Genomic DNA, 27,033 nt, shown 5'->3' on the forward strand with positions numbered 1-27,033 from the left:
CACTCTGATGGACAATCCTAGCAGTCACTGTTATGGTCTCCTTGGTGGCCAGTTGTAGTGTCTACTAAGATGGTCAGTCATAGTTATCACATTTGTGGTCACTTTTGTGGTCAGCTGTAGTGTCCATTTAGATGGTATGCTATGGTAGCCACTTTTGTGGTCACTCTGGTGGTCAGTGGTAGTGTCAACTATGATGGTCTGTCATAGTGGTCACTGTCATAGTTACTTTGGTGGTCAGTCATAGATTCTACTGTGATGGTCAGCTTTAGTGGTCATTTTGGTGGTCAGTTATAATGTCCACCATGAAGATCAGACATAATGGTCACTTTTGTGGTCACTTTTAGCATCCACTGTGATGGCCAGCTATTCTGGTCACTGTCATGGCCATCTTAGTGGTCAGCAGTAGCATCCTCTCTGATGGTTAGTCATAGTGGCAACTTTTGTGATCATTTGTAGTATCTACTGTTATGGTAGATGTGATGACTATTCTCAGTTGCTAGCTTCGCTGTATCTGGAATGAACTACGATCCAGAAATAGAGGGAGGACATATATGATCCAGATTTTGAGGCAGGAAGGCATAGACTTTTGATCCTGATCTTGAGATGAGATGGCATACCTTTTTGATCTGGATTGACACATGCCTTTAATCCACAACTTGAGGTATAGTAGTAATGTTGATAAAGATGGATAATAAAAAGGAATTAAAAACGCTTAGGTACAACTGTAGTGGTACATCCCTTTAATCCTAGCATTTAGGAGACAGAAGCAGACATATCCCTGTGTTCAAGTCCAGTCCATTCTACAGACCAAGTAGACAGGACAACCACACTTAGCCGATGAAGGAAACCAGTGAGAACGTAAAGATGGTGAAGATGTCATTGAATCAGGAGGCCATGTTCCAGTCCCAGCAAGCAGCAGAACTTGCAGCTCCAGCCATGTGGTTCTGACTTTAGAGTCAATATTTCTTCCTTCTCTTCCCAACCCCAGGACTAAATCAAAAGTTGCTGAGACCAGGCGTGTGGCAGGGGTGTCCCTGCATGGAGACCCAGAGAGGCCATTGCAGGAAGCTGTGAAGGTGAAGCCTGGGTTTCCTTGGAGACCCTGAGATGTTAGAGATGCCTTATCCTGAGGATGCCTGCCGAGGACAGCTGCTAACTGGGAGTGGAACTAACCCAAGAGAAAGAAACGCGATGCAGTCAACAAAGCCGAAAGAAGTTGGAGATCTGAAGAGCATTTGCCACCAGATATGGAGATTCAGAGTTTGGTTTTTAGTCTTGCTTTGGTCCGGAATTTCCTCGCTTGTGCTCTCTTCCTTGCATTTTGGAATCACAATGTATATCCTGTGCCACTGCATGTTGGAAGTATGTGATCTGTTTTTGATTTTGTTACTATAGGGGACTGCAGTTAAGAGACTGCATGAATCTCAGAAGGGACTTCGAACTCTGAACTTTTAAACATCGTTGAGACTGTGACAGACTGGGGACTGTGACAGGGAGTGGAATGCAGTAGTTTGCACATATATGGCCCCTGTAGACTTATGTGTTTGAATGCTTGGTCATAGGGATTAGCACTATAAGAAGGTGTGGCCATGTTGGAGGAAGTGTGTCACAGTGGGGTGTACTTTGAAGTCTCCTACGCCTAAGCTCTGCCTAGTATGGACTCAGAACCTTCTCCTGGCTGCCTGTAGAAGACAGTCCCCTTCTGGTGCCACAGTTCCCTTCCACTGCCTGTGGATCAAGATTAGAATTATCTCCTTCAGCACCATGTCTTCCTGCACGCTACTATACTTCCTACCACAATGATAATGGACCAAACCTCGGAACCTGTAAGCCAGTCCCAATTAAATGTTTGCCTTCATAAGAGTCGTCTTAGTCATGTTGTCCCTTCACAGCAATGAAACCCTAAGGCAATCATTATGGTGGTCCTCAATGTGGTCAGCTGTAATGGTCACTGTGGAGGTCAGCTGTAGTGTTCACTGTGACTGTTAGTCATAGTGGTCCCTGCGGTGGTCATCTATGTGGTCAGCAGGAGTGATTACTATGGTGGTTGGCAGTAGTGTCTACTGTGATGGTCAGATCTTGTGGTCACTGTAGTATTCATCAGTGTGGCTAGACATAGTGAATACTGTGGTGCTCAATTGTAGTGTCCTCTGTGATAGTCAGTTACCGTTGTCATCATGGTGGGAAGCAGGGCAGCATGCAGGCAGACATGGTGCTGGAGAGACTGCTGAGAGTTCTACATCTGGATCAGGAAGAGAAAGAGTGACACACTGGGCCTGGCTTGAGAATCTGAAACTTCAAAGCCCATGCCCAGTGACATACTTCTTCCAGCAAGACCACACCTAACTCCAAGACCACACCTCCTAACAGTGGTGTGATCTCCACCATGAGCCTACGGGGCCATTTGTATTCAAACTGCCACACTTTCCACGTGCCTGAAGCCCCGTGCTTAGAGAACAACCCCTCTTCACTATGACTCCACTGAATGGGACTGCGTACATTTGCTGCCAGTTTTCATCCTGCATTATTTCTTGTCACTGTGACAAAATGGCTGATCACAACAACAACTTAGTGGAGGAAAGATTTCTTGCGATTGGTGTTTTAGAGATTTCAATCCATGGTGGTAGGGAAGGTGTGGGTATATGATTAGCAACAAAGATGGAGGCCATGACCAGGGAAGGTCGTAATCTTCAAAGGCCTAGAAGTGAGCTCAACCTGGCAGCACCTCCTAAAGATTTGGTGACCCTCAAATTAGTGCTGCAAGCTGAAGAGCAAGCATTCAAATATGGGCCTGTGTTGGGGGGGCGATATTTTCGATTTTAAAACAACACCCACAGAACAAGTTCTGCCTTTCTGTCCTCTGTCAGTTGGTACTATGAGGCTGTCCCTTGTGTGGACCCTTAGACTGAATGGAAGGAGGGGTGCTGGTGCAATGGTCATGAGGGACAAGTGCTGGGTACCAAATCACAACCACCAAATCGTCCTTCTCGTGCAGTTTCCTCTATAGGACAATGTGACTGGGTCCTACTTCTGGAAGCTACCAGGAAAGTAGGGATGGTACCAGGGTGGGATACATTCAGGACATCCTCACTTGGGCAAAGGACCTGTATTAGTAGTCAGGGTTACTGTTGCTGTGATTAAATACCCCAGTCAAGAACAACTTGGGGAGGAAAGGGTTTATCAGGGCAGGAACCTCCGAGCAGGAGCTGATGCAGAGGCCATGGAGAAGTGCTGCTTACTGGCTTGCTCCCTCTGCTTCCTACTAGCACCCAGGACCACCATCCTCTCAGTGGTACTGCCTGCAGGGATCTGGCCCCTCCCACATTGATCATCAATCAAGAACCTACACCACAATCTTGCTCACAGACCAGCGCAGGGTGGTATTTTCTAAGTTGAGAGTCCTTCTTCCAAAATGACTCTAGCTTGTGTCAAGTTTGACACAATCTACTAGCAAGGACAAGGACAGAGCCCCCATCTTGTCCATTCATTGATTGAGCTACATCTGGGAGTGGCTACACCCTTGGGCTGGGGAGGTCCCTTGGAAGGGTCAACTTGCTGAAAGCTAGCTGTCAGCTGTGAGTATCACCTCTCACAGACGCCAGGTGGCAGCATTTCCTTCAACAACCAAGAATGCGAGCTTCCACAGGCCTCCAGAGAGAAACAAATCAGAATAAACTCATCAATTTAATTAGAAACAATTAGTTTTTTTTAGAAAAAAATTCTTTCCTTTTGCATATTTTCATTAAATCTATTGGTCATTTGAACACATTTGAGAGGCTAATGAAAGGAATAAAACATTGGCTGAACAATTAATTCTTTTTTCTTTTTCTTTTTTTATTCTATATATTCTTTATTTACATGAACAATTAATTCTTAATGATTCTATCTGGATACATTCAAACAACATACTTTATTCAGTGGCGACCAGGGTGACCTTGTAGTAGTGTTTGAAAACGTCTTGTGTAACTATCTCACCGCTCCCCCGAACTCTCAATTTCTCCTCAAAGGGAGTGCAAGGAAAACAAACTGAGTTGCAAGAAATGGAGGTTCACTCTGAGATATGCAGAGAAATCTTTGTCTGGTGAAAGGAGATTCCCCCAATGGGTTCCTACAAAATTCTGAGCCCCAAGTAGTTCTTCAGTGTCTTGCCCTCAACAGTGACTGTCATGACAACTTATACTTTGGATTGGGATAGTGTTCCAGGGCCTGTTTGCCCAGTGCTGGAGAAGGGCTGGGCATTGTTCTCTGGGGTGGAAAATCACGAGCAGGAGGAGGGGGAGGAGGAAGAGGAGGAGCAGCAGCAGCAGCAGCAGCAGCAGCAGCAGCAGCAGCAGCAGCAGCAGCAGCAGCAGCAGCAGCAGCAGCAGCAGCAGCAGCAGCAATCACCACCATGGCTTCTTTGGGATTGTCTAGCAGCTGTTTTATTGACTAACGCTTTCGGGCGCACATTTCGACCAGCTCCTCTCGCGCGCCCTCTGCTGGAGAAGATCTAGAATTGAGTATTGCCATTTGGGAGTCTCAGGGAACTCCGGGAACTCTTAAAAATTAGCACTCTCCTGGAAAAAGCAGCTGCAGGCTGTCAACCAGAGAAAAGAGGACTCTGCCTTCAGCCAGGCCTCCAAAATGACATTGCCCTAGTCTGACACAGGGAGAGGCAAGTAGGTCCCATGGTCAGGTGGACAACCAGTCACTCAGAACCAAAGCACAGTTCCTGGTGTGCCCTCCACCTTTGCTTCTCAGCCCCCACACTGCTTTGGAGTTGAAAAAATGAAGGTCTTTCTTTGACTCTAGACGCAATCGATGCGTTGCACCCACTAGGTGAATGTACCATCAATGGGCTACACCCCAGCCCAAGCCGCTCGATCTTGAACCAAAGGGGGCTAAGGGTATTATATAATATCAAGATTTTATTCGATGTCTTGTAGATGGATTCCTAAGCTGCAAATATATGCTGTACCATGGACTCCTCACCCAGTGACGTATACACAGATCCTTTTCCCAGAGCAAGATTCTCCCTACAGTAAACCTGGACTCTCTTACAGTGTTCAGTCTCCTTTCATTGTTCCCTGTGAAACTGCAGGCTCCGTAAAATGAAGAGAGTTGGGGCTCATTATTTGATGGTTCTGTGAATGGTCGAAAAAAGAATGCAGGAATATAGTCGTGTGTGTGTGTGTGTGTGTGTCACATGTGCATGTCACACACACACATGCTCATGTGTGAGCTTGCATACTTATTATAAATTTTCTTCTGAGAAAGTCTTGTTCTGTAGCTCAGGCTAGCCTGCAACTTGAGATCCTCCTGCCTCAGTCTCCCAACTGGGATTACAGTTGTGCTCCATAATATGCCTGGCAGCCTGTATCTTTTAAAAATATACTTAAAGTCTACTTTAATGTGACTTTACTAGAAATGTGACTAGTCCTCAGTGTAGGGTGCTGTGAGTTTTCTCCACTCACACCCGCCTCGCTAAACAGCATCTAGCATCAACCAAAAAGAACAAATGTGTTCTCATGCCCACAGTCACTACACACCCCTTACAAGGGCCCCTCTTCTGCTCCTGACAGGAACATTAATACCTACCAGAGAAGCACTTGTCTCTCTCGGGGGCAGATTATTCACATCATCTGGGGGCAGTTCTAGATCTCCACAGCGACTGTAACATAGTGTCTCCACACTTTGGTTCCAGTTCTCCAGCACAAACCCTAGCAGGGAACCAGGAATCATCTGTTGACAGGAGACAGAACCTCTGGCCAGTGAGGAGGGAGATAAGGTGAGAGAGACAGCAGCAGTCCCTCGGAGGGACTGTGCAGGCCAAAGTTCCTGGTGTGCTGGTTGGTTTTTGTCGACGCCACAGAAGATACAGTCATCTGGGAACTCCAGAAGAGAAAATGACTCCACCAGATTAGCCTGACCGCAAAAGAAAAACTGACCACAAAAAGTGAAAATAAGAACTGTCCGCCTAAGCGACCGCGGCAGTTATCAGTATGGGTGATCAACAATATGGACACTGCAACTAACCATTATGGACACTCCAAAGTGGCCACAAAAATGACCACAGCAGCTGGCTGATCACGTAGAGAACCATAAAAGTGACCACTATCATAGACCATCAGAGTGGATACTGCAGCCAACCACCTCAAAGACCACCTTGGTGGCCACTGGGCTGGCCAAGTGGTAATACATTTTTTTTCTGAAAATTTCCCTCATCTTTAAAGATACTGCACTTGTGCCAGTTAATATAAGATTATGTACTTAACCTGCTCACCCTGTTTAAGTTTAACCACTTAAGAAAGTGGTGTACCTAACTGTACTATGTCTTGAGTTTCCCATGTAATCAACTTTACAACCTAAGCTAATGCATAGCTTCAATTTTAACTTATTTGCTCTTCTATGCCCCTGACCCAGAATAATGTGTGTTTATGTGATGTGTGTGGTAATCATTTGATGAAGGCAACCTTGAGTCAAACAAACGTTGGAACCAGTAAGTGGATAGAGGTTGATAACTTGGTTTGTGGTTGAGTGCTATTCTGGGTTTTGAGTGCCATTCTGGGTCAGTAGGGGCCAGTAATGTAACTTCTTCCTTTGTAGAAGTCTGTTAACAATGTCTGTAAAAAGCTATTCTTCCTATCTTTTCCATACCATGCTTTCAGTGCTATTCAGTAAATATAGAATAAAACCCTTTGTTAGCAACAAACACAGGAAAGAGAGTTCAGATACATGCACAACGGGCTGGCACAACACACAGGCAAATAGACAAGCAATAAGGATAGATCCCACACATACACAATAGACAAGTCACAGACCACAAACTATAGACAGAAGACACACAGAGAGAAGCAGGGAAATAAAATTTTGGTTAATTCCTTGTGTTAGGGTTTCTATTGCTGGGAAGAGACATCATAACTATGGCAACTTTTTTTTAAAGATTTATTTATTATAAGTACACTGTAGCTGTCTTCAGACACACCAGAAGAGGGCATCATATCTCTTTACAGATGGTTGTGAGGCACCATGTGGTTGCTGGGATTTGAACTTTTGGAACCTTTGGAAGAGCAGTCAGTCCTCTTAACCGCTGAACCATCTCTCCAGCCCCAACTATGGCAACTCTTATAAAAGAAAGCATTGAATTGGGGCTGGCTTACTTAAAAGTAAGGGGCTGGCTTACAGCTTAGAGGTTTAGTTCATGGTTACCATGCTAGGAAGCATGGTAGCATTTGGGCATACATGGTCCTGAGACTTCTACATCCAGATTATCAGATAGCAAAAAGAGAGTGCCACCTGGAGCCTGGCTTGAGCACTATGACCTCATCTACCCCACCCCACCCCCACCCCCACCCCCAGTGACATGCTTTATCCAACAATGCCATATCTACTCTAACAAAGCCAAACCTATTCTAACAAGGCCATGCCTCCTAATAGTGTCATTCGCTATGAGCCCATGTGGCCCATTTTTTCCAAACCACCACATTCCATTCCATAGGCCCCCCCCAAACTTGTAGCTATATCATAGTGCAGAAATGCATTCAGTCCAACTTCAAAGTCCCCATAGTGTAAACAGTCTCAACCCTGTTTAAAAATCCAAAGTTTCTTCTGAAACTCATGCAAGTTCTTAACTGTAATTACCCTATAAATGTAACTGAAAAGGCAGATCACATACTTCTAATATACAATGGCACAGAATACACATTGCCGTTCTAAAAGGGAGTAGAGGGAGTATAGTGAGAAGATACTGGACCAAAACAAGGATGAAAACCAGCTGGGTGAACTTCAAACTGTGCATCTCCATTCTGACATCAAAATGCTCTTCAGGTCTCCAACTCTTTCAGCTTTGTTGATTACAACACATTTCTTTCTCTTGGACTGGTTCCACTCCTGGTTAGCAGCTTTCCTCAGCAGATATCTGGTGACTCTGGCATCTCCAACATCTTGGGGTCTCCAAGGTAATCCAGGCTTTGTCTTCACAGCTTCATGCAATCGCCTCTCAGGGTCTCCATGCAGGGACACCCTTGACACACATCTGGCCTCAGCGACTTTCCTTAGTCTCAGAGGGAGATTCCATAACCCCTTCCGTGTATCCTTGACTCTAAATCCAGAACCACGTGACCAAAGCTACCAAGCTCTTCAACTTACAGGAACTAGAACATGGCCCCCTTGTTCAAATACATTTTCATTAGATTTCTGGTTTTGCTGGTTTCCTTTACTGCCTATACTTGGCTGTACTGGAAGTCATTTTGTAGACCAGGCTGGTCTCAAACCTAGAGATCCACCTGTCTCTGCCTCATCGTGTTTGGAGTAAAGGCTTGCCACCATGACTGGCCCTAAGCCTTTGTATCTCCTTACTCCCCAGGCTTTTCTTTAATTTGTTTACACTTCCTGGTGCCCTCTTTCTCCTCAAACTGTACATTTTTACTTTTTCCTTGCTCAACTTGTTCCTTTCCACTATAGATCTGCATAAAAATGGCCACTAGCAGTCATGGGACACAGTTAATACTAGGCTGTTTGCAAAAGTCCTCTGTCAATTCCACTAATCCCAAACTCTTCAATTTAGCCTCAGGCACATTTTTCAGACAAAGGCGAAAAGCAGCTACATTCTTTATCCCAATTATCACAAGAATTGTTTCTAGGCCACTTATTAATATTGTCTCATTAATTAATTGTCTCAAGTCCCTTCTGAGACTTGAGTTGGGCTCTAACAATTCAAATCACCCTTAGCACCACTCTTTGCTCCTACTAGGATGGCCAATTAAGCCAAGCTTAAAGTGTTCAACTGTTTTTCTTAAGATCTATTTATTTCATTCATACATATGTATATATATATACATACATACATATATATATATACATATATATACATATACACATATCTATCTATATATCTATCTATATGTATGTATGTATGTATGTATGTATGTATGTATGAATATGCTGTCTTCTGCACACCAGAATCCATTACAGATAGTTGTGAGTCACTATATGGTTGCTGGGAATTGAACTAAGGACAACTGAACAGCAAATGCCGTTCTTAATTGCTAAGCCATCTCTCTAGTGCTTTCATCTGTTTCCCTAATCCCAGTTCACATTCCAACAAGCAACATGGCCAGGCCCGAAACATCAATGCCCCACTCCTGGTACCAATTTCTTAGTCACTATCCTACTGCTGCAAAGAGACACCATGACCATGGCAACTCTTACAAAAAAAGCATGTAACTGGGTCTGGCTTACATTTTCAGAGGTTTAGTCCATTATCACCATGGTAGGAAGCATGTAGGCATGTATGTAGACATGGTGCTAGAGAGGTACCTGAGAGTTCTACATTTGGATCCACAGGCAGCAGGAAGAGAGACACTGGGCTTAGCTTGAGCATTTCAAACCCCAAAGTCTATGCAGAGTGATTCAGTTTCTCCAACAAGTCCATACTTCCTAATGTCACTTCCTAAGCATTCAAATGTATGAGCCTAGGAGGACTATTCTTAATTCAAACCACCACAGGGAGCAAGCCAGTAAGCAATGCTCCTCTGCAATGTTCCCCTGCACTTTCTGCTGTAGTTCTTGACTCCATGCTTCTGTATTGAGGCCCTGCCCTGACTTCCTTTAATAAAGGACTGTGACTGGAACTATAAGCCAAATAAACCCTTTCCTCCTCTATTTACCTTTGGTCACTGTATTGGCTGGGTTTGTGTCAACTTGACACAAGCTAGAGTCATCAAAGAGGAAAGAGCTGCAGTTGAGGAAATGCCTCCCCTGACATATTAATGCTTCCATTGATCAATTAGTGATCAATGTGAGAGAGCACAGCCTATGTTACATGGTGTCATTGGGTTCTATAAGAAAGTAGGCTAGCCGGGCGGTACCTACAGGTGGCGCACATCTGTAATCCCAGCACTCTGAGAGGCAGAGGCAAGCGGATTTCTGAGTTCGAGGCCAGCCTGATCTACAGAGTAAGAGAGTGAGTTCCAGGACAGGCAGGGCTATACAGAGAAACCCTGTCTTGAAAAAAACCAAAAAAAAAAAAAAAAAAAATCCAAAAACAACAACAACAAAAAGAAAGAAAGCAGGCTGAGCAAGCCATGTGAAGCAAGCCAGTAAGAAGCACCCTTCCATGGCCTCTGCATCATCTTCGGCTTCCAGAATCCTGCCCTGTTTGAGTTCCTGTCCTGACTTCCTTCAGTGGTGAATAGCAATGTATGGGTATGTAAGCCAAAGAAACCCTGTCCTCCCCAGCTTGCTTTTTAGTGGTGGCGTTTTGTTGCAGCAATAGAAACCCTAACTAAGATAGTCATGGTATTTTATCACAGGAACAGAAACCAAAATGGAACACCTGGGTTTCCAAGAACACCCCTGGCTTGATAATATTTCTGCTGTACTCTGTCATCGCCAAATGCAGCTGGTGGGAAGTGTAGACCCAGGGCATGAAGTCAGTGGCAGAACCTGGACATCTTAGTCAGTTACCCCCTCTGTGTACATTGAGGAGATACATTTCTTGAGGCTGTGAAATCAACTCCTTAACAAGACAGAAACTGCCAGGCAGTGGTGGCGTACACTTTAGTCCCAGCACTTGGGAAACAGAGGCAGGCAGATTTCTGAGTTCGAGGCCAGTCTGATCTACAGAGTGAGTTCCAGGGTAGCCAGGGCTACATGGAGAAACCCTGTCTTAAAACAAAACCATCCCCCCAAAACAAACAAACAAAAAAACAGAAGCTGAATCACATTAACCCTTCTGCATCTCTCTCTCTCTCTCTCTCTCTCTCTCTCTCTCACACACACACACACACACACACACACATACACACACATACACATACTGTGTATATAAATGGAAATGTGGACATATGTGTACTTATAAAAGCAAATTGTCATTCTTTGAACTGCTTACATGAATAGTATAACCTCTACTTACCATATTTGGCTTGTCTATGCTAAGTGGATTAAACCCTGAGAGATTTAATCTGCTACCTAGAACTTCAGTCTCAGGATTTGTTCTTCATGCACAGATGCTCCATGTCAGTGTTGGGTCGTTTGCACTCAGGAGGACTCGTCCACTGCCCTTCTTGGCCAACCTTAGACCCTTTTTGAATTGCACTTTTTTTCATCTGTAGGACTTTTTGTGGGGTTTAGGGCAGGAATTACGATACTGCTTATAACATTTTTAGCACATAGTCTGTGGAATTCCAATTCTCTCCCCTTCCCCACTTTCTTCTTACTCCCTCATCCCCAGGGACCAGAAGTGAGATTTATTAAAGCTTGGGATGTTGATGGGATAGAAAGGAAGGAAAGATGGAGAGGCTGTTTTGGGAGATGGAATTCAGTCTCATTCATAAGTGAGGTCTACAGAGGTCAAGGGCCTGCAGTCCCCACATGCTATTATGAATGAATTTTGACTACTGTTATTGAATAGATGGGTTCCTTGACTGAGTTAAGTTCTCCGGAGACCCAGAAGCCAGTGCTGCTTTGATCTACACATACCATGCACATACAAATGAATATCAAAGTGTTCCAAACACGTGTGTGCTTATATGTGTTCATCAATATTTTAAAAGTTTGAGAAGACAGAAATGTTCACAACCCTGGACAGATGTTACATGTTCTATACATCTGTCTAGTTATCACAAGGTGCCCCATAACTTGGTATAATTAAAATAATATGGGACTAAGGAGATGGCTCAGACTGTAAAGTGTTTGCCATGCCAGCACAAGTCCTGGGTTCAGATCCCCTGCACCCCACAAACTAGCTGAGTTATTAGGCAGTGTGGACCTGTAACTCCAGCACTAGGGACGGTAGAGACAGACAGATGTCTAGAGTTTGCTGGCCAGCCAGCCTAGCCAAATTGCTGCGTCTCAGGTTCAGGGAGAGATCCTGTCTCAAAGAATAAAATGGAGAAGTGATTGTGGAAGACATTTCCGTTCCTCCCGCCACCACGTACACTATGAGAATGGGTGCAATGGAAATCTGGGCTGCAGTGAAGGAACCCCAGACAAGGCTCTCTATGTGGGCTCTCAGTCAATAGCTGGTACCTAAGAAGAAGTAACGAGGACTACAGAAAGGCACATCCAGATCCCTGAGCAGGCAAACCACTTATTAAAGGCTGTGTGGTGACGACCATCATGCCTCCCAGGCCCCCTCACTGCAGTGCCTTCTTCAATGGCCATTTCTTTTGTCCCCAGGGTAAAGAGGCTTTTTTTTTAAATGACTCTTGGTATGGTCTATTACTAGTTTAATAGATGGAAAAGCTGCTTTGATCATTTAAGAGCATAGGGCAGAATCATAATCCCAACTGCTTGCCACATAGTACTGATTTCAAGTCACACACTAATCAAAAGCCAGTCTAAAGCAAGGAGTGAGAGACAGTCTCCTGGAGGCCCAAGCCATTTCCTGTTTACTGCACACTGGGTGCCTCAGGAGCTGTAAGGTTTGTCAGTGGGATGAAGCCACCACGTACTTCTTAAGCTGGTGGTGGCCTATTGACCATTGACTATCTCAGAACAAGTTGGAAGCTACAGGTTTATCTGGTTGTTAAGAGCAGTACCGGCTATTGATTAATTGTATTTCTGGGCATAGGAAGCTAGGCTCAACTGAGCATGGACCATTTATCCTCTTTTTGTCTGGGGTCCTGCGGACTGGTCCTACCTCCATCCCTCTGCCTCAGGCAGCCACAGATTGTATATGCTATATGTTCACACAGGTGCCCTGAAAGCTCTCTGTTTATTGAAAGTATTCTCCACGTGCTTTCTTTGTGGTGGCAGAACAAAAGGAAGGACATAACTCTCCAGCCCTGAGAGACTTGGCGACACTCCCTATGTGACAACTGATGGGCTTCCTCGCTCCAAAGACCTCTGAAGTGTCTTTTCACATACATGTTGACAGTTTCCTGGCTACCTGTACCAAATGATGTCTCTGAAGTAGTGCATGCTAATGACAAACTGCTGCTTCTCATGAACCTGTTGTCAGTCACTGGAAGACATTTCCCTATTAAATATTGATTTACATATGTAAAAACTCCCTAACAGCCCATTAATTACCATGGGCCTTCTGAAGACTGATGAGGGGCGGCTTCATCAACAGAGCTGTTAACCTTGTCCACAAACAAATCCGAACCCATCAGATTTACCTGCTTAACGTCAACGGCAATTATCAAGCAATCAAACAACCAACAAGTGTAGGTGCTAATTATCCAAATGAGATCTGGAATGTTGCGTTCCGTTACCTTGGTATTTTTAGCTTCTCGACTGGTTTCCTGCTGCAGACCCTTGGTCTGTCTACATGCATACCTTGTATCCCATGGATCGGCTTAGCAAGTTTTAAAGGAAGAATTTCATGCAGGTTGTAACAACCTGTTTGAACAATCCCCTAAAACGAAGTTAGTTGCAAACATTTGGCATAGAGGTACAGCCATCACCAGGAGGTGGCGGTGTGGACCAGAAAATAAAATCTCTTTCCAGAGATGAGACTGGGGTTACTTTCCACTCCAGAAGAAACTTTGAGTCAAAAGACCTTCAGTCGTCCATGCAGACGGGCTGGAGGGGGCGGGGGGGGGGCAGCAGAGGATCACACTGCCTGCAAAGCTCTCTCTCGGGGGCTGCACACAGCTGCCCAGCAGAGCATCTTGGCCACTCCTTGTAGCACAGTGCAGAGAGGGCAGTGTGGTCACCTCTTCCAGGTCTCTATGTCTTGGGACTTCAATGATTCTGGAATTTTCCTCGAGGTTCTCTTTCTGAAACATTCTGCAGTTCTTTGCTCCAACTCAGAGATTTATGGCAACTTTGTTACAGTGTCATGGAGGGAAAAGGTTTTTTTTTCCGTTGTTGTTTTCACAAACATGTTTCTTGGTCTTGGATCCCAGGATGGTTTATATGAAAATAAGATAATTTAACATTTAAACAACACACACACACACTAAAGTGCATCTTTGACTCTGTTCTTAGAAAGTAGCCAACGCAGGTATAAACAAACCTATTGGGTTCTCTGGAAAAATGCTCAGGAGTCCCATTAAATGTCTATTCTAGCGAAAGGTATAAACTTAAAATAAGCACTGTGGTAGCTTATTTTATTTATTTATTTATTTATTTATTTATTTATTTATTTATTTATTTATTTGATAGGGTCTTTTTATGAATCCAAGGTAGACCTCAGCCTCAGCTATCTGGATGCTGGAATTTTGGCATGTGCTACAGATGAGATTTTTTTTTTCTCCCCTGGATTAGTCAGAACTCCCCAGAGAATCAGAATCAACAATGTGTATATGGAGATATTGCTTGTAAGTAGCTGGCATTAACTCTGCAGAAAGGCTACTGTGGGGGACCTGGGGAGAAACAGTTAGGAGGCTGACCGCTGCAGAGCTCCTCCTGGCTAGGCAGAGCCAGGTTTACTTTTAAGGCCATCAGCTGTGTTGATGAGACATATCTATCCACATAATGGAGAGTGATCTATTTTACTCTAAGCCTAGACTAAGACTTAGAGGTTAATCTGCTCTAAAACTATCTTCATGAGACCGCCTACGATGACATTTGATTGAGTATTTGGGTGGTGTGTCTAGCTCACGGACACAAAAAATTAAGCTCATGTGACCTTCAAAGTTCTTTCTTGGAAAGACTTCTTGAGTACATAGAAATCCTGGGAATAGGTATGCACTTCTCACATAACCCCTCACTCAGGTGACAGAGCAGTGTGCAGACTGAACTGTTGGGCATCAGCGAGCTTAGCTCAACGCCCCCAGCTGAGCTGTTTGCATAGGGAACATCCTGCGGCATAATTTGATTCCTGTTTTCCCACCCAGTGTGGTAGGGACTTCCCAGGGGCCTGACCTATGGCTATAATTGTTTTTTCCCGTTCCCTTCCCTGGCCTCTAGTATATATTGCTGGTCCCTCAGTAAAGCTTTGCCATCCTCCTTACAGAATGACCCGTGTCTATGTTTTCTGTCAATCCGCCAGGCCTACTTGGTACTGTGGCAGAGCGGGCGCTGTCACTGAACAAGAACTAAGAGCCCTAATGCTGGTGCTAGCTGTTACTGAAGCTGACTTGTGTGATACTGTGGAGTGTCACACCCCCAACCCAGGTCCAGGGAAGTCTTCTAGATAAGGAATGAGCCACCGAAAGCACAGGTCAGAGGTGTCCAAGAAGGCTAGTTGGGTCAAAGTTGCCACCAAGATCTTAGAGGATTCAGGGACTTCAGAAAGATGGCTTCTAGGGACTGAGACAAAGCTTCTCATTACAGGTTGGAAACACAGGCAAGAGCTTGGAATGTGTCCTGTATTACCTCATGAAGGAGAGGAATTGTTATAGGTTGATGCTTTTGTAAATGGCTTGCAAATAAAAAAAATTGTCTGTAGTTATTCTCTTCCCTGTATCTATACCATGCTTTACCAGAACCTTGAAGTTCCTCCCATAAAAGGTGGGGTCAATTCCCTTAACCCTTGAATTCAACTGATTTTGTCACTTTATCCATAGGATGTGTCAATAGCCATGATGTGACAATTGTGATCCTAGCTCTGAAGATGTCTTGTATATCTGCTATTTCTTTCTCAAAACATTATCCAATCACCCTGTGGGTAAGCTTCAGGTAGGCTGGTGGAGAACGAGAGACACATGGTCCAGGCACTGCTGATGTACCATTCATTACTCCGGAAAGCCTCAGTGGCAGTCAGCCCTGAATACAGAACCATGTGTATATCTGATTGAGTCTATAGGAGTCTCCTCTCAGAGTTACATGGACAACCCAGCAAGCCATAATATTTAATGGGTATTACTGTAGCTTTTTAAAATTGTGTGTGTACAGATGAGTGTGTGTGTGTGTGTGTGTGTGTGTGTGCGCGCGCGCGCGCACGTGTTCACAGAGATCAGGTATTGGAGTCACCATCTGGAGCTGGATTTCCAGGCAGTTGTAAATTCTCCTTTGGGATCTGAACTCAGGTCCTCTGATGGAGCAGTAAATGCTATTATCTCCTGAGCTGTCTCTCCGGCATCGATGGTTACTGTTTAAAGCAACAAAGCTAGATGTGATTTGTTAGTGACAGGAGCAGAAAGTGGTTGACCGCTCAGCAGTAGTGAGACTTCAGGTAGAGGTTTCTTGCAGGGGGCACAGCTCCAGAGGGTGGGTGTTCATTCCACTGCATGCCACTAGCTATAGATGAACTTTAATGTGGTTGTAACGTTAACTTACAACCACACCCAATTGCATATGAAGCAGATAAAGATGATCTTCTGTGATTCTGGATACCGAAGCCCTAGGCCTTGTATGTGTTGGATACTTAGCTACGCTTCCTGCCTACAAAGATCACATGGTCAAAAGCTGTGTAAGATAAGAGCAGAATTCAGTTTGCCTTAATCTTACTGATCTTCAAGTTATATACTCTTTTGAGATGTTGACCTTCGAGATTTCTAATAGCCAATCTTTGTAGGAGTATTCTTGGTCAAAACTCCTGTCTCCAGCTTCTGAGATACATCCACCCATCAATCTATCCCCACTCCAAATCACTTGGTAGGTAGGTCTAGATTTGACAGGAAGCAGGTTCGGTCTCTCCCAAATACTGCCATCCCTTTCAGACCCTGGCCTCTTTTCAATACCAGTTGGGGGTCAAGAATGCAAATCTTTAGGTGATGCTTTCAGGGGACCCTAGACAGGTCTCTTTTCTTGCTGCCAGTCCACCAGATGGAGTGGCCCATCTGTCAGCTTCGCATTCAAGGCCTTCCAGGGTTAGAATTCAAGACTGCCTGCTTCCTATCTGCCCGGATTCCCAGCAATGAACTCTACTCTGCAGGTGGCCCCCTGCTCTCCCCTCCCTGATTGAGCGTGACTAATGCTTAGGCCGTTCAGCCACTTCACCATGCTGAGGGTCCACTTGACATACAAGGTGGAGAACAGAGCGTTCAAATCACTCAGCAGGCCTCTAAAAGCTCAGGGAACTTTACTTCCTCTTGGTTAAAAACAATACATAAATTAAGTGGTGTTTCAGGCCCGTTGTCTGAATGAATGTCAATAGGCAAATACAAAAACATTTCTGCAAGAAAGGACTTTGCTACACACAGCGGTTTTCACATGTAAGTGTTGGATGGAGTTTTGTGCAATATCCTAGGTAAATAGGACAGGTACCATTATCCCCATCTTGTAGATGGAGAGACTGAGGCTTGAGCTCACATAACTTATGTGCAGTAAGTTTGGAGCCTGAATTCAGTGCCATGGCTGAGGATATGGTTTCCTGACAGAGTCTGGGGGGAGGGGGTGGGTGGTGTCCCAGTCTCTATTTTTTGCAAGGCTGGTATGGCCTGGGATGAGCTGTGTTATGGTTTTTTGCTTCACATAATTGTTTTTGCATTAGATGAATAGTTAAGCACATCCCCGTAGGTTCAGCACTTAGGAGACTGAGGCTCGGAGACTCAGTGGGGAAGTAACTAACCCTCCTTTCCATCTTATGCGGCACAGTGAAGTGGCCCCTTTCATTTTCTGGGCTTTATTCTCCTGTTCTTTGTCTTCAGTGAGCACCTGCAGGCTTAGCATTCACACAGAGTCTCAGTATCCCATGAGCTTTATTGTATATACCATCTAACCTCAGGGTCTCCAACCGCCAAGAAAAACTTCATCTGCAAGGTGTGGGGCTAGCTTTCAAAAGTCTCCAGAGCACATGGAAATTAAGAACATTGTCTGGAACAGGAAGAATCCTCAGGCCCCTGCTTCCTGGATGGAAAGCTTCTGGGAGGTTCCCCGGGGAGACTGAACTAAGTGGTACAGCCAGCTTGTAACCTGACCTCCTTGATAAGGCCCAATGCGTCCAGGGCTGGCCTGCACCTCAGTGCTTGCTAATTAATCATGGCTTGTCATTTTATCTAAACAGTCACAGCCACCTGAAAAGATTCAATCCCCAAGAATCAAAACAATACTCTATGTGTATGAATTTCAGAAGGTAGCTAGATTTCTCTATTACAAATTGAACATTACTAATTAGATATTAAATTAGAAAGAATTCACATCCCAGACTGCAAAGGTGTTCTTGTGCTGTCTGGCCTTGGGATGGGTGTGTGAGGAGCCTCCTGGGTGAACTCCCTTTTCCCTTGAACTTGACTGCTCCCCTGAAGAAATCTGAAGAACAATGCCCAGGGCAAGCCTGAGCTGCCATCAGTCTAACCTCTATTTACCTTCTTTGGAGCTGTAGGTCCCCACCCCCTCCTCTGTGGTGGGAAGTTACCCAAGGGCCACTTGTATGATTTCCATTAATACTTCCCTGACAACCCTTCTGAACTTGCTGTCAACTACGCTAGAGTCAGCTGCCTCACTCTCCCAAACCCTGGCATCCCTGCCTGCTCTGTGAATAGTCTGCCTTTCCCAGACTCTCTCTGGGACCGAAACTCAGAGGGTTAAGGGTGCAGAGCCTTAGTTGCTCTACAGTTTACAGAAAGCATCCAAGAACTCTTGACTCCCCAGAGAGCAGGGAATCAGCTGTTATTCCTTTCAAATTGAAATACTCTGAATAATTTTCAGAGCTCTATTTGGAAATCACTTCATAGTAGAGTGTACATATAATATATATATAATATATATATATATATTATATATATATAGCTGTTTTATTTGCTTGTTTATCTGTAAAATCCTTTGAAGTTGGAGTCCCCCCCCCCCCTTCTTATGTGGCATTGTTTGATAGGTGACCGCTGAGAAATGAACTCCTGACCTCCCCATCACTGAGAAGAAGGAATAGGACAGGATGGAAAAGCTCCCATCCTTTCCTTCTCCCTTCCCTCACCTCCTTCCCACCACTTCTCCTTTCCCCTCTGCAATGCCCGCTGTTGGCAGTCTCCCCCTCCCCCAGCCCCCTGCTTCATCCCCAGCTCCAAATACGCTACAGGTGTTCAAATCATCTGAGGCCTCTGCTACAGCCTGTCATTTTCATGGAAAGGGTAAAGTACACATTGAAAAGGGTTCTGTTAATATTCACATAATGGGCTCAGATTCACAGAAACAGGTCAGCAAGCCATATAGCTTCTAATTGGTGATGTGGATGGCTTTTTAGTTCCACTTTGAGCACACGTGTGTGTTTGTGTGTGTGTGTGTGTGTGTGTGTGTGTGTGTGCATTTCTTTAAAGTTTAGCTTTAGGCTGGATATGTAGCTCAGTTGGTAGAGTGTCAATCAGCATGTTCTGGGGTTGGTCCCTCAGAATGGCAGAGACTGGGTGTGGTATAATGACCCAAGTCTGTAATCCCAGTACTTGAGGTGTTGGGGTGGGGTGGAGGCAGGAGGATTGGAAGTTCAAGGTCATTTTGCTACATAGCAAGTTCAAAGACAACCTGGAAAAATGATACCCTATCTTAAACAAAATAAGACCAGCTTATTTTCAGTAGGAGCCTCTGTGTTTGTATATGATACCACTTTTGTATTGTTACTTCTCTGAATTATTATTAGGTTGATTTTAAATGTTTTTTAATTTCCCCAAATCAAGAAATTAGAGGGATTTAAGAATACAATATTAGGAATACCCAGTGGGTCTTTCATGAAAATTGAGTTATCTGGAGAACACTGTGATCTCTGTAATAGCGATGTTGGGACAAGGAATGAATTTTTCCTAAAGGACATTTAAGGGTAGTTTTTGTGATTTATTTCTTGTGGGTAGTCTAACTTGGTTGGAATAGTACAGTGGTGTCATTAGCCCACAATGTTAGCAGAATGGACCATCTTATTACTTATCTAAGAATCTCCTCCCTTGACATAGATGGATGCAGAAACATGGGCCAGGCAGCCTGGGAGATAGAACATGCTGCTCCAGGTGTGACAGGACAGAGACAGATACACAATGGTCAAGGACAGGAAGCCCATCTGGTTGGTAAAAGATAGTGCTAGGCAACCAGTGGTCACCTAGGCAACCATTAGGGTTGGAGGTGGGGCGTGGAGTCTAGCAAGAAGTAACAGAGAGTCCAAATGATGGGACAGATGAGCAGTGGAGGCAGAGGCTATATGGAAACCCAGGCAGGTGGTCAGCCTTGATGATATCTGTCAGCGCAGGCACAATACATTAAACCACGTGGAAGGCAAGAGCTGGGAGACTCTGGAAGGTATCAAAAGAAAACAGACACCTGGGAAAATAGATGATGCTCAAATAGTAGACTCAAGTAGTATAAATAGACTTAAACAGTAGGTGTGAGAACAGAGCTCTGGATGCTGAAGGCTTCAGAGAGAAAGTAGAACCAAATGGAGCTACAACACAACATAGCTTACCGGTCAAAAGAATTATGACATCTCTAAATATTTGTGTAGGATATCTTAATTTCCTTTCCCTGTAGACCTCAGAAGTTGGGATACCAGACAGGGCATTTCCAAGGTAAGCACAACTGGTTAGATGTTATTGGCTTTAGAAGTCTGAGAGATATTTTTTTATCAGGGAAAAGAACTGCCATTTCACTGACTGGAATGATTGTGGTAAGTGGTTGGTAGTGTGTGTCTAAGAGCATTTGAGTGCATATGGAGTGAGTCTGCAGTGTTGCCAATGGGTTCAAGTGTTCATGCATGTGACAGGGCAGCAAGATGTCCTTGCTTGGTAGCTGAACGATAGAAAGCTATCTCAAAATAAATTTCTATGTATTTCTAACTGTGCTTGTATTTCTTGACTGTGCTTGTTGAGACCATGACTGGAGCCCACTTCCATTTCCTCAGAAGAAACCACCCTTCTGTGTTTAATTTTCACATACCAGATAGGCAAACAGATGGAAAAGTTATGACAGAATAGTGCTCCTCACCCTGGACACAGTGCCAGATGAAGCCCCTGTCTAGATCTTCATGGCTTTTGGGAAGTAAGGTCTCACACTTCAGAAGATGTAATCTAGTCTCCAGAGGGGGAAAAGGTTGTATGTGGCTGGAAATCGTGACCCTGAACTCAACATTGTTCCTTCTTTGGCATCTCTAGTGTCCCTCACTAAGGGGACTAAAGATGGTCACTCTTTTTCAGATTTCTGATGCCGGGTCCCATGAGGCAAGGAGGAGGGGCATGAAACAGGATTCAATAGTCTGGGTGACTCTAGAATAAATAGCTTGGCTGGGTGTGGAAGTCAGCGGGCGGATCCCAATGAATGGGACCCTCAGTGTCTCTGGTGTACAACTGGTCTTCTTTTGTTTATAAGTCTTTAGCTCTCTGTTATATAAACATCTGGAGGGCTGAGTATCATTTCTGCACTAGTCAAGGAAGAATGCATCTTATATTCTCCCACAGAGAGGGAAAATGGTGTGTGGGCTGCACCAGTGAAGGAACTGGAAAATCTGTGTGGGGTGGCCTTGAAGGAGTCACTCTGGGCATATGAATCACTTTTCTTTCCTCACCCAACATCTGTGAAGCAATGAAATAGTATGTGTGAAGAAGACTCAAGATTCCTTTCCGGGTAGAACTGAGTGTGTTTGTTTGACCTCAGCGGCCATGAACAGGGCAGCGTATCAAATTGAAATGAAACTGTAGTCATAGCTTTCAAACATTATTTTTCCACTGAAGTACTAAGCAGTCTGCCAATCACTTAATTCCATATCTGGAGTGTTTTTCCATCGTGGTTACCTGTGTGTGTACTTTCTGGGCCTCCAGTACTAATAAAAAACAAAACAAAACAAACACAGCTAACATCACCATTTGACCAGTGTTTTGATGAAGTAAAGGACTTGATTGTTTTTGATTATACCGGTCATGGATTCACGACTAAAAACGTGGTTCACAGACCAGTGTCATGGACATGTCTCCATCCATGACCTTGTTGGAAAGGCAGATTTGGGGTGTCCCCACTCTTACAACCTTGAATCAGAATCTGCCTATTAACAGCATCCCTTATGCTTCCTTATGCTGTTGAGGCTTTGAAAGCCCCGTTGAAGCCTTCATCTAGGGGGAGGGGTGGATTTGTTTGTCAGAGACTAGCTTTGCTCATGGCTCACAGCTAGATCTTTGAAATCTCATTTCATACTCTTCTGTTCCAGCCTATTTCTTTGCTGATAACTACAACTTTATTTACTTTGATCATTTTATCTATATATCTCCTATAAAATGTATATGTAAAAAAAAATCCTGATGTTTTGTTAAAATATCCTTACTTAGACCACAGTCCCGACAAGCATTTATTCTACTGTATGCCATGGACTATTATTGTAGGTACTGAGAGAAATCCTGGTTTTCACAGAACACTAGTGCTGAGAGAAAGAGGGAGGTGGTGAAGAACACAGGATAAGCAAATAAATAAGGTTTTATAAGACCTCTGGCAATTCTGTTTAAAAACAAAACAAACAAATTAACAACACCCCACCCCCACCCCAAACCTTCAGAAATTGAGCATGGTAGTTCAAACACTATAGAGTCTGGGACAGAAAGATCTTATTGTGAATTCAAGGCCAGAGAGATCTGCATGGTGAGTTCCAGGCTAACCTTGACAACAGACTAAATCCCTGTCTCAAAACACAAACATCAATAGCAAGTGAAAGCAGGACCCTCCCCCCCCCCTTTTGAGGTCAAGAAATAAGGCAGAAGGCACCAGACTGATGTGGGTTAGAGTGGGTCTGTATGGTGTCACAGAACCACCTTGGTCAAATGGACTAGGAATGGCTGGGCTAAAGCCTGAACTCTCCTCTAATCTGGAGACTCTTTCTATTCCAGGAAAACCCAGGGAGAACGCGTGAGACTGGAGAAAACACACATCGAGTCCCTCCCGCCTGACCTTTGTGTTGTTCGTTAATGTTTAGATGGAAGGGGAGGGGCTGGGGAGACAGGTGGTTCCCCCCATGAGCAAAGCTACTATGTCAACGCCAACCATTCAGTAGAAGGTCTTCACACCCCAGGCCTGGTAGCTCCTTCTACATGTTTACTTAGGATAGTATCAAATAAGTTAGGAGAATATTTGCCTCTGGAAGAGGGATAGCCTTAGATTTAAGTATCATGTTTAAATAAGGCTCTGTTGAAACCAGCTAAATGTCCTCCAGTTGGTGACAGAATTCTTAGAAACTTGTGGAGACCGGGCTCGACGTCTTGATGGCGAATCCTGTACTTCTGGAGATTTCGTTCTGGCCATTTACATGGAGTCAACGGAACGCTCTGTGCTGGGAACCACAGTTCCTGTTGCCAGAGATTCTGCTCAGCACTGTCATTTCTAGCTCATCTTCTTTTAACCAGAGGCTTGAATGCAAGAGAAATAAAAGTCAAGTATATTTTATATAAAAGCAGGGTAGTGCCCACAAGAGCTAGACTGAATAAGAATTTTCTGAAGTAGAGGCACTAATTCAGTGTACACAGCCAGCACCCTGGTGCCACCCAGAGCCTCCTGCTGTTTATAAGCATGACAATATGAAACATCTTCACTGTGAGCTTAGAGAACCGTGTTCTTATCCTTGGCCTTTGACACCTACCTTCTTGGATCTGGGGGTAAATACAAGAAATTCGTCTTTTCAGTTTTGCTGTGAGGTCACTTTGTTTCCCTGCAGAAGGGTATTTGTGGAGTCAGCTGCTCACCTGCCTTTGGGTGGCTGGCATTGAAGTTAGAGGTGAACCTCTCTGCTTGCTCCTGGGATAAAAAGAACATACTTAACTAGAAGGTCACCTACATTGATTCTTCTTCCTCTTAGCAAACGATTACTAAGACAACGAGGACATCCTTAAGTTAGAGACAACTAGGGTGTAGGTGGCGTGTGGCCACCCTAACCTTGAGGGTAACTTCTCCTAAGCAGAAGTCAGTGTACAGAACAACAGGAGGCAGGCAGACATTTGTGGGGAACAAAAGAAAGAATCTTGTGTTGAGACACCAGGATAGTCACTTGCTTAAGACCCTTCTGGCCAGGACACATCTCTGAATGTTCATTCAGATATTCTGTCTGGGAAGTAGGAACAACAGAAGGAAGGCTTAGAAATGGGAAGCCATGAGATCAGTTTGCAAGACAGAGCTGGTATGATCAATCTACAGAGGGTCTTGTTAAAGGGACTGAAGTTTAATGAGTTGACAATGAGGAGCTATTGACAGTCTCTGGGTGATGACCTGACCAGGATAATCTTGTGGGTTTGTACTATTAAGTTGCAAAGGATAAAATCCTAACTACAGTGTGGTTCTTAGTGGGTTGGGCTTGGTATCCAGCTCCTGTTTTGCAACATCAAGAAGGAGAAAAGGAGCTGGAAACCTCTCTTAGAAATCAAGTTTTTATGTCGACTGGTGAAATACATTCAACCCTTACAAAGAATCTTAAAATGACCTATTTATGGCTGCTTCTGTGAGCCCCTAGAACATGAGCCAACAAGCCTCCAAAATAGATGTATTCCTTTTTTTTTTTTTTTTGAGTTTGTTTTTTTCCGAGACAGGGTTTCTCTGTATAGCACTGGCTGTCCTGGAACTCACTCTGTAGACCAGGCTGGCCTGGAACTCAGAAATCTGCCTGGCTCTGCCTCCCAGAGTGCTGGGATTACAGGTGTGCACCACCACCGCCTGGCTAGATGTATTCCTTAAATGAGAAAATATCTCCAAGAAAACACAGTTAAAACACATTTAGGAGAACACATAATCTCACTGAACTTAGATCTACGATTCAACCATGTTTTGAAATTATGGGCATTTTTATGTTCCTGCTACTTAGAAGAAATGAAAGCAAATGAGATGGCATTTCCCCCATTCTAAGAAAGCTTTTGTATGAAGATCCTGTGGGTTAACATTAGCTAAAATGCTTAAACCAAATGGCCCTTCACTGATCATTCTTTAAACTACCTCAGTCCTCTTACAATGTCCTGTGACCAGAAAGACTGCTGATGCTTGGCCTATGGACGTATCTACTCCTAAAATCTTGGCAGATGATAACAAAGTGAGAAAGCATTGGCTCCTGTTGTTCAACAGAGAAATTTCTGGAATTTTGGTGCTCTCAGAAGTTCTCAGCTCTTAAGGAGGTGGTTTCTAGTCTCTCCTCACCAAGTTCTCTCAGTTAAAGCACAGGGCCCCCATTAGCTGCGCCGAACTGACGAAGCCTGTGGTTGATTATTGTAGGAGAGCTGGCTACTGTTACCAGTTCTTCCACCAAGGGCACATCTTCCCATTAGTCCCCAAAGGCCTACAGTCATTATAACCTATTCTAGACAGCAGGCTTGGCACCAGACAACATAGGTACCATTGTTAGATCCTATTTCATTCTTATGGACTTTAAAATTCAAGGTTGGATGTATCTGTAAAACAAGATAAGTGCAAGAGGAGCTTCAGATCTGAGATTGGTGGGGAAGACAAATGTCTTCACTGGCTTTGGAAGCTGTGTTGAAGATTTTAGTGTTTGTAAAAAGTAACTGAAATCTCTGATCCAGAGGATGAGATGGAGTAGTTTGGGGATCTGAGGAAGAATCTAATTCAGAATAGAAGAGAAAATTGTAGAACAGACAAGTGGAGATGAGTGGGCAAAGCAGTTGTGAGGATCATTTTGGGGTACAGGTGAGTTGGTGACCCCAACTGTGGGCATTCACAGCAGAGAAGCAGAGAAGTACCATGCCCCAGTCCTGGTACCCCTGCAAGGATGTCAAGCCATGTTTATTCTGCACTGACCCAAGAAGACAGTTTGTCCTTTTATCTTAATACTAAAGGAGCACAGATCTACACTAGTGATGTTTTATTTCAGCATATGGCAAGAGGTCAGCCCCACCTCTCTCTCTCTCTCTCTCTCTCTCTTTCTCTCTCTCTCTCTCTCTCTCTCTCTCTCTCTCTCCAGGAATTCTGGGATCCTAAAATGATATTGGCTTGGGCTTCTTTCTGCTTGCCATCCAGATTATAATGTCCACCCTTTTGGAAGTAGCCAGTTACCAGAATGGTTGATGTAGAAAATAAACCACGTTTTGGAGGTATAAGCACATTTCAGAATCACAATATGGTACATTTTCCTAGTAGGCACATGCCAGTTAACATTTCAAAGCACTATATGTGAGATGGGTGAGTGATTCAGTTTCACCATAGTATCAGTCATCTGGATGGAAGAAGCAATAGTAGGTCTGTGCTTTCACAACACTGTATGGAAAGTGAGGCAGTGTTAACTGCTCATTTATAAAACAAAACAGCCAGAAATGGGGCTGCCTGCACACACACACACACACACACAGAGGTATGCATACACATGCACATACCTGTGCACAGACCTCTCTTACATGCCTAAGTAGCCTGCTTAGAGCCTCCATTTTTGAAAGATAAATGTTAAAACTGTACAGTGAACAGGCATTTTTTTAAAAGGGATATTAAGTTCTTGAGATGGTTGTGGGGAAAGAAGATAGATTCTGAAAATATATATTCTTGCCCATCTAGGTGAGGGTCTCGGCTTCATAAAGCTTAGATAGTTAAAAAAAAAAAAAATTAGCCATCTTTATTGTCTAATTTCCACTTAGGTATCTGTTCCTTTCTCAGAGCTGTCATCATAAACTAAGACAGCAGGGGGCGCACAAGCACAGCGGGATCGAGAAAGCGGGAATGTGGGCACTGCACAATTCATCTCTGGGCCACAATTCACTTCCTGCCTCAGCAAGGTACAAATTCAGTAGTGAATGACTGTGGCCTTGGGCTATAGTGACTTAAAGAGGCGTTCAAAATCCTGACAGGCAGTATGAGTTCTTTTTCACTGTTAGAATCGAAGGCAATTATACAGCATCTCTTAATTGTATCATATAACATCTCTTAATTGAAATCAACTAAAGCCTCCACGGGTATTACTTTTAAAACCAACCATAGCGATTATTTTAAAAACAAAACACAACGAAAGTCTTTGTAGCTGTCAGCAGGCTCAAATACCACACGTTTGGGAGAAACGATAAAATAATTGGAAATACTGGATTCCTTCCTGAGAGCTTGAACAGACCATGAAAAGGACGAAGGCAGAGGCAGCACTTCAGCAGTAAACACGTTCGAGTAAACATCCGTTTCTGTGCACACTCCATTTCCATTGGCATCTGAGCATAGATCTTAATTCAAGAGGTTTAGCCTGCTCTATGGGAAATGAATGAAAAAGAATGCAGCCCAGCGCTGGAAGATCTTCACGTCTATAGACGGCTGAACTCTACCCCTAGGCACTGCAATTTGGGTGAGTTTCCTTCAAAACTA

Source organism: Apodemus sylvaticus, chromosome 5 (genome assembly GCF_947179515.1).
Source record: "Apodemus sylvaticus chromosome 5, mApoSyl1.1, whole genome shotgun sequence".
Lineage (NCBI taxonomy): Eukaryota > Metazoa > Chordata > Mammalia > Rodentia > Muridae > Apodemus > Apodemus sylvaticus.